Source organism: Erpetoichthys calabaricus, chromosome 9 (genome assembly GCF_900747795.2).
Source record: "Erpetoichthys calabaricus chromosome 9, fErpCal1.3, whole genome shotgun sequence".
NCBI classification, from domain to species: Eukaryota; Metazoa; Chordata; class Cladistia; order Polypteriformes; family Polypteridae; genus Erpetoichthys; species Erpetoichthys calabaricus.
In genome coordinates, this window is record NC_041402.2 from 195562789 (window position 1) to 195572237 (window position 9449).

Sequence of the window (9449 nt, forward strand, 5' to 3'; positions counted from 1 at the left end):
GCCGTAGTGGCTGTTGAATCTTCCCAGTCTAGTCTGATTTGCTTGACTCTCACTAGTGATCACCGTTTTGTGGATCTCCTGGTATTTCAAATTGCAATAACAATCCTGCTGTTTCCTTATCCAGATGTGGAATATGCATTTAAACAGCTCTTGGAACAACTGATGCATTTGCTGCTTGTAAAAGTGCCCTGTGGAACTTTGTGTGGGTACCCTTCAATTATATCATGTTGTATGGTAAAGGATTATTAGATTGAATCTTACTATTAAAATGTGATTCAAATGTGTTTTGAAAAGGTCATATTCAAATGTAAAAGAGCTGTTGGGTGTTTTTACTTCGCATTTATTTTGGAATTGTGTTACTGCAGTATTACAGTGTATTTGGAGTATTTTACAGATTTGTTTTTGCAACCAAACAGTCCCGAATGAGGCACATGACCTGCATTGTGGAGGAGCGTCTGTTACAGCACTACGGCCATATGGCACGTGTCTCCGAGGGTGATCCGGCTCGTTGGATCCTCATTGTTGGGGACCCGAGTGGCTGTACCATGCAGGCCAAGGGGACGCCCACATTTCACCTGGCTGCGACAGATAGAGGGTCATTTCTGGAGGGTGAGACTGGACCGCATGTCTGCCTGGGGGGTTGCCAACTGGGATCCCGAGTTTGTTTCGTTGTGTATTGGGTGCAGCAATGCACTGTACCAGTGTCTGCACACCAACTTAACTTAACTTGACATATTTTTGGCACAACACTGCCATGATTGGCCTTTTGGTACTGTTGAATGATTTTGCTTGTTAAAGTCACTCCTTCACAATACATTTTAGGCCTAATTTCTTTCCCTCATTGCACTAGTTTTGCATCTGCAGTTGTACTAAGAAAAATTATTTAAACAATTCCCAGCCACCCTAGGGATTCCTGAATTATCGCTGGTTTATATTACCAACAGGATATTTCAGATGCAGTCTGCTTATTACTTGGCTGCTTACTTGACACACATTGCCTAAAACAATGAAGTGTTATTATTATCAAACCAGTAACAGCGCACTGCTATAACAATAACGTGCGGTGAATACACTTGACTCGACCATTCCTAGTTCTCAGACTCTTTCTCTGTAAGTTTATCATTCGTTTGCTCAGAGGTTGATGCGCTTGCTGCTTCCTGAGCTGCCCTTCTTTTCTCCACCCTAGCGGCCCGCTACTTCTCTTCTTTCGTCTGCATCTTTTCACGTGAAAACTGATTGTGTTTGTGTTGCAATTACTTAATACATCTTCTTTAATTTTTTCACTTAAGTCTTCAATCTGCCTCAAGAATTATTTAAGATATGAAGAGGTAGGGGAAGGGATGGTGAAAGTGGTAGGGATGAGAACGGCGCCCATACGCATGCCTCGCCCTGCTGGCCACTGCCGAGAGCTGATTCTACAATAAAATAAAAATACAAAGAAGAATAACCTTGGAGGTCAATCATCACCCTGACAGCAGACAGTAGAGGTCACGTAGTATATGTGTACCAAATTTCAGGTCAATAGGTCAAACAATTTGTGAGCTACAGGTGATTTAAAATCCTGTACAGACAAATGGACAGCCATGGTAGTGTATTATATATAAAAACATATAAATACAGTAGGTATGTGTGTATATATATATATATATATATATATATATATATATATATATATATATAAAAATGGAATGGGTGGGTCGTCGGGTGGGCCTTTTTTTCATTCCGTCGTTTTTTCGACGTTTTGAAAATGTAGAATGATTATTTGATTTTTTTGTTTTTATTTGATCGTGTCTATGTAGCTGCCGTCGTAATAAAGTATCGCTAAAATCGTCATTTATCGTAATTTATTTTTGACGTATAACGTCGCCGTCGTCGAGGTCAGTGATACCAGTGCAAAAAATCTGCTTACGGTTGAAAGACACGCCCTACTCACTGGACAGTTAAAAACACCAATCAAACTAACGATGACATCAAGTATTACCCAATCAAAAGTAGGAAAGGAGGCATCTTCATAAAATGCGTGTGGGATGATTTGCATGAGACGCTGCTTTAAAAAAAAAATTATAAAAAAAATATGGGATAAATCCCGTCCAGTATTGATTCAAAACGGGACGCGCAATTTCATTCTCAAACGCGGCACGATTCCGTATTTTAAAGGACGGGTGGCAACCCTACAGTGCCAGGTAACCACCCATACAATCACATTGTGATTCAGACTAGGAATGCAATGAATGTAATTACCCCGATCTACATACAAGGCGAAAGTCTTGCAACATTCAAAGATGATGGTTTGGGATAAGTACACCATACAACATAAAAGAGCTTATGAAGCCTTGAACCGAAAAAAGCAACATCTCAGAGATCGTAAAAAAAAAAATAGGAGCTAATGTCGTTTTACTCGCTGTAGATTTTAGTCAAACATTACCAGTTATTTCACGAGGGAGACCAGCACATCAACTCAACGCGTGTTTAAAATCCATGCTTCTCCCACGCTCGGTTATATGTCGCGTGTTCTCGGGTAGGTGCACCAAAAAATGTATACATTTAAGCATGTAATGGGCAAACAAAAAATGAGGTATACCCAAAGGCACAGCAGTAGTACTTAATGTAACTTTACTTCTTAAATGTTAATGTTTTACTGTTTAATAATTTATACGCTTCTTATATGTTGTTCAAATTCTTTTATCAAAATACCACTGACAGCGCAATGCACGATAACATCGAGTGAATACACCTTACGCATCCGCCCACGGCTGCCCTGCTGTGCGCAGATACGACTTGATTGTACAATAAAATAAAATAAAGATAAAAAGACTAAAACAATCATCACCCATAAAGCGGATAGTAGACGTGACGTACTATATGTGTACCACATTTCAAGTGTATAGGTGCAACGGTTTGCGAGCTACAGGTCATTTAAAATCCTGGACAGACACACAAATTGCCACGGTAGCAAATTACAGAAGAAGATTTTACTGTTTAATAATTTATATTTATATGAAATGTGCTTCTTATATATTACTTCATATTCTCATATGATAATGATGTTAATGTTTATATTGATTTCTGTGTTATTAAAACTGCATGTATGTGTGTATATGTATACGAGCTGTATATACCCGGCGTTGCCCGGGGCAGAAGTAACCTAATCGGTCAAACACTTACATATATACCAAAGTAAACCTAATCGGTCAAACAGTTACATATATAAAAAAAGCGAACCTAATCGGATAAACAGCTTCATATATACAGAAGCGAACCTAATCGGACAAACAGCTAATCTATATACATAAGCAAACCTAATTGGTCAAACAGTTACATAAATACAAAAGCAAACCTAATCGATCAAACAGCTTCATATATACAGAAGCGAACCTAATCGGACAAACAGCTAATCTATATACATAAGCAAACCTAATTGGTCAAACAGTTACATAAATACAAAAGCAAACCTAATCGATGAAACAGCTTCATATATACAGAATCGAACCTAATTGGTCAAACAGTTATGCATGTGCAGAATGATTTTACAAAGATTATGCGTGTTAACAATCATTAAAAAGAAAAGATTGAGGAACTCTTCTTCTATATGTGATAAAGCTGGATGAAGCTGACTTGACGAAGACGTAGGTGGCATAGATTGGTTTTTCTAAAACAGAAGAAAAAAATGAGTATCTATTATTATTTTAAATTAGAATGAAAATGAGAACCTTGATTAGAGATAGATTATCCGTATTAAAATATGTGCATGAATAAACTTTTGCTAACTCTCTAGCAAAAGTTTATTCATACAAATTGGCATGGGATGGCTTTGTGAAAAAGTAAAAATTACATAAAAATAAATTGAGAATGCGTACTTCGATTTGACTGAGATTATCTATAATGATCAAAAAAAAGTTTACTATGTTTTTTTTTCCATACGGGAAGGATGTAAAACCTTACATAGGCACCCTTCAGCCCGTACTGAAGGGTAGTGTCAGATTCTTACTGACTAAAAAACACCCTTTTTATTCCACAGCTACCCCAAAAACCACTATTAGGCATTACTTTGGGGTGGCAGTAGTTTAGTTATGAAACAGCCGGGTCCTGAAAAAAATCTGTCTTATTAGTGGCTTCATCACATATAGAAGAAGAGTTCCTCAATCTTTTCTTTTTAATGATTGTTAACACGCATAATGTTTGTAAAATCATTCTGCACATGCATAACTGTTTGACCAATTAGGTTCGCTTCTGTATATATGAAGCTGTTTGATCGATTAGGTTTGCTTTTGTATTTATGTAACTGTTTGACCAATTAGGTTTGCTTATGTATATAGATTAGCTGTTTGTCCGATTAGGTTCGCTTCTGTATATATGAAGCTGTTTGTCCGATTAGGTTCGGTTTTTTTATATATGTAACTGTTTGACCGATTACGTTTACTTTGGTATATATGTAAGTTTTTTACCGATTAGGTTACTTCTGCCCCGGGCAACGCCGGGTATATACAGCTCGTATATATATATATATATATATATATACACATACAGTCATGGCAAAAAGTTTTGAGAATGACACGTGTTGGTTTTCACAGTGTTTTTAAATCTTTGTGTCAGATGTTTCTCTGGTATACAGAAGTAGAATGACAAGCAGTCCAGAAGTTTCAAAGGTTTTTATTGACAGTTACATTAATCTTACGTGCAAGTCCATATTTGCAGTGTTGGCCCTTCTTTGTTTTTCAAGATCTCTACAGTTTGCCCTGGCAGGCTGTCAATCAACTTCTGGGCCCAATCCTGACTGATGGCCGCCCATTCTTGCATCATCAACGCTTGGAGTTTGTCAGAATTGGTGGGTTTTTGTTTGTGCACCTGCCTCTTGAGGATTGACCACAAATTCTCAATGGGATTTAAAGTCTGGGGAGTTTCCTGGCCACAGATCCCTAAGGTTGATGTTTTGTTTCCCGAGCCACTTACTCATCACTTTTGCCTTATGACCCGGCACTCCATCATGCTGGTCACCAAGCTATTCTTGGATGGTTGGGAGAAGTTGCTCTCAGAGGATGTTGATTGACAGAAGTTGATTGACAGCCTGCCAGTGTGAATTGCAGAGGTCTTGAAAACGAAAGAAGGGCCAACACTGCAGACATTGACTGTTTGCATAAATGTAATGTAATTGTCAATAAGAACCTTTGAAACTTCTGAACTTCTTGAAATTCTACTTCAATATAAAGTGTTGCAGTTCAGCACTGGTGATGGTAATTACCCCCAGACCAGGGGTTGGTGTTGTGTACTAATGCTGTCTGTTCTCATCACAGCAACTCCATCTCTGGACAATCCCATTCCTGCCACTTGAACTCATATCCTGAAAGTATGCCATCTTGTTTCAGTTCAATTGAGAACTCCAGTCTGAAAAGACTATTCCGTATTTATTGCATGTTTTATTTGTTTATTTTCCATTTAATTATATGGAGGTCACTAAGGTGGTACTCCAACCCTTTTTATCTTTGTTTTTGTTGTCTTGTACAAATTATATATATATACTGTGTATGTGTATATATATATATATATATATATATATATATATATATAATGTTGCATCGCTTGCATAATGCAAAGAGTACGCGACACGTGTTTCGCCGTTATTTGGGCTCATCAGCCGTACACACTCTACTGCTCCCTTTGCAGGGATCGATCCTCGGATGTCAGCGTCAGAGACAAAGTCTCTTTATGCTGCGCCACGGCGTGTAGTTCGTTTATGCAATGGATATATATATGTGTGTATATATAATATATATGTATTGTGGAAGATGACCCGGACACAGACAGGCAGATACGTTAAACTTACCCAACACACATTTATAGTAGAGCTCCATGTTTACAAAGTGCCACACAAACCCCTAAAGTCCCCAAAGTCCTGGCCACACAATCCAATGCCTTATCTTCTTCAGGCTGCCTCCTTGCCTCCTCCAGACACCTTGACCTCTTCCACCCGACTCTAGCCACAATATGAAGGGAGGTGGCCCCTTTTATATTCCCCCGGATGTGCTCCAGGTGTGTTCCGGCAATCTTCCACCGACACGCCTCAGTGTGGCGGAAGTGCCGGCTGCATCCCCGGAAGCACTCCGGGTGTCCCTGCTCCTCTTCCCCCCCAGCACTTCCGCCACACCCAGGCTCCAAAGGCATAGGGGCGCCCCCTGGCGGTGACCACGGGCCCCTACAGGGTTGAGTTTCAAAGCTCTGTACCCGTGGCCCCCAAAGGTACCAGGGCGGTCGCCCCCACATGGTCTGGGGAAGGTGTAAGCCCTCCTCCGGTCCTCCTGGGCATCCCGGCTGGGTCGCCCCTCCCAGCCATCTCCGACAGTATACATGTGTATATATATATATATATATATATATATATATATATTATATATATATATTCACGGCATTCGTAGTCTGTGTCACAATCTGATTGTATGGGTGGTTACCTACCAGGTAACGCTTGTGGTTGGCCAGCAATCTGCTAACATCAGCCACGGTGCCCTCAGTTTGTGAGGAGCAGATCATAGAATGGTTGAAATAGTTTACTGTCAAATAAATGCAAAGAGTACGCGACACGTGTTTCGCGCTCATTCTGGGCTCATCAGGCGTACACACTCCACTGCACTCCCTCTCGGGAATCGAACCTCAGACGTCAGCGCCAGAGGCGATGCCCCTAACGTTGCGCCACGGCGTGTGGTTCGTTTATTTGACAGCATGTAGATCGGGGTAATTACATTCACGGCATTCGTAGTCTGTGTCACAATCTGATTGTATGGGTGGTTACCTACCAGGTAACGCTTAGTATAGTGTATATATATACTGTATATGTATATGCATGCATTGGTCTGATCACAATCTGATATTTAGGTGGTTACCTACCAGGCAATGCTTGTGGTTGGTCGGCAGACATCCGCCATGCCCTCTGAGTTGTGAGAAGCAGATCATAGACATGAGATATAGTTCCTGCTAAATAATGCAAGGAGTACACGACACGTGTTTCACCCTAATTGGGGCTCATCAGGTGTTTGTAGTTTTGCTTCTCCTTGCAGGGGTTGAATCTCTGATGCCCGAAGCAAGGCCTCAGACGTTGTGCCACGATGGCTGCTTTACTTACTTGACAGGATGTGGATCGGAGTATTGTATGCATAGGTCTGATCACAATCAGACCATCACAATCGCATCACAGTATCACAATCACATATTCACATATATTTTTTTTTGCTGAAACTGTAAAGGGTGAAGAGAGTAACTCATTTGAATTTAGTCTTGTATGTGAAATACTTAAATATCACTGTAAAGTAATTTTAAGTACATTCTTTCGTATCATTTGAGAAGCACATATTGACTTGGAGTGCTTCAAAATATGTAAAAGTCACCTGGGAAAGGATGTTACGTCTCCTGGATGAAGGCCCAAAAAAGAAGCACGGCTGAGAAACCAGAATTAATGACTGCACTAAACGTGTCTGAGAGATCACAGGCCATTTTGTGTGGATTTCTTAAGAGCATCGCTGGCCATACAAAGCCTCCCCAGCTCTGTGTTCCCTTTTTCTTGTCACTTTGTGCATACAGGGAATCCTGTTTTTATGAAGGGCTGTGTTTTCAAGTGTTACCTTCGTTTGACTTTTCATGTGTGTCTTAAGTGATATTGCACAAGTCATGAGCACTTCATGCTTTACCAACACACTACAAGGAAAAAGTAGAAATATTAATAACAGTAGCATAATTAGAAAAAAAAGGTAAAGTACAAACTAGAATGTGTACCCTACATTTGAATTATTTAAATGTGTACTTCATTGTAATATAAACATTCAAACTTTGTAAGCTCATTTGACAGTCCTAGCTTGGTGACTTTCTCTGCAAATACACTCCACTTGGCTTTTTGAAAGTTTCATTGTCACCTTTGCCAGCTATAAGAAGTTATGCCAATGTGTAGAAGATCATTGTTGACCATGTGAGAAATCATTCAGCACTTCGCAGCATGCTGGTTCAGTGTGGCCATTCATACATGGAATCCTGCAGAGGTCTGGCAAGAACTCTTTCTGCCACCTTACCAGCTTGAATGTACAATGTTGCTTTGAGTCAAATAGAAGGAGATGGTCACTGCGTGATGCCCCATTTTGGTAGCCAACACCTAATACATCACTGAATTCAGTGGCTATTACAGTCACCAAGGTTGACAGCGGGGTGTTAAAGTAGTGCAAGTAATTGAATGTCATTCAGTGTTTCATTGGTGGTTTGTAGACATGAATACCAAAACTCCCAGTCTTGGTGGTATCACAATGTGTTCTTGATAACTTCACCTCACGTATGATGCTGTGCCTTGTTTGGCATGCAGGTCATAGCAGACTGTTTCAGAATTGGAGGTTTTAACTCAAATAACTGTGTTGGCTATGCAGGAATATTTCCAAAATAAGTAAATAAATAAATGTATTGTGAAGTGAGACAATAAACCGTGTGTCAGATGACCAAGGACCTTGCCCCACCGGGACGCCTGGAGAAGAGAAGGACTAGGAGAGGGCAATATCTTCCCTGGGGTGCAAGAGGGCAGCACCCCTGGATAGCATCAGGGCCCTGTCGGGGTCCGTAGCCACCCCCAGGGGGTGCCTGGAAAGCTCCGGAGCCTTGGCATGCCTTGGCCACCACAACCGGAAGTGCTGCCGGATGTTAATTAGGAAGACCCAGGTGCAGTATAAAGGAGGCCACCTCACTCCGCTCGGGAAGCCAGAGTCGGGTAGTAGTGGACAGAGCTTGCGAGAGAGGAGTGGAGGTGGCAGAAGGAAAGAAAAGGAAAAGGACTGTGAGCTGAGTTTATTGTGGCTGTGTTGTGCTGTGAAAATAAACGGCGTGTGTTTATGATTTGGCTGTCTCGGTGTCTGTCTGTGTCCGGGCACCTTTCACAACTGATAAGAAAAATGACATGAACATAAATGAATAAACAAGTCATGAAGTCTGTTTTGCATTGCTTGTTTGTATGTGTCTGTTTAATTATTTACTAATTTCTTTATTTCAGAGACAATGCACGCACCATGAAATCTGCCTTGAAATGAAAGCTGTCATATTGACCCATCACAGTTACATGGACAGTTACGAGGGTGGGCTCTAGTGAGTATTGTTTTTCGATTGGTGAATTGTTGGTAGAGTGCATATAAATCTTGTAAAAAGCATTAGGGACCACATTTCTAGCAGACACATCAGATGCAGATCCCTGAGAGGACGATCAATTCAGGGCTTCTTGAATTAAAGGAGGTGTAATTCATGCTGCAACTCTGGCCACCTTTTTCTTGTATTCGTGTCCACCACAGACACGCAGTCACAGCTCTGAGGCAGCACTTTGCTTGCTTTGGGAATCCCGTGGCTTACAGGCTTGTGTGAAGTTGTGACTGTGTGTGTCCCCTGCCTTGACAATTCACCAATCAAAACACAGTACCCTCCAGAGCCCACCCTCTCCACTT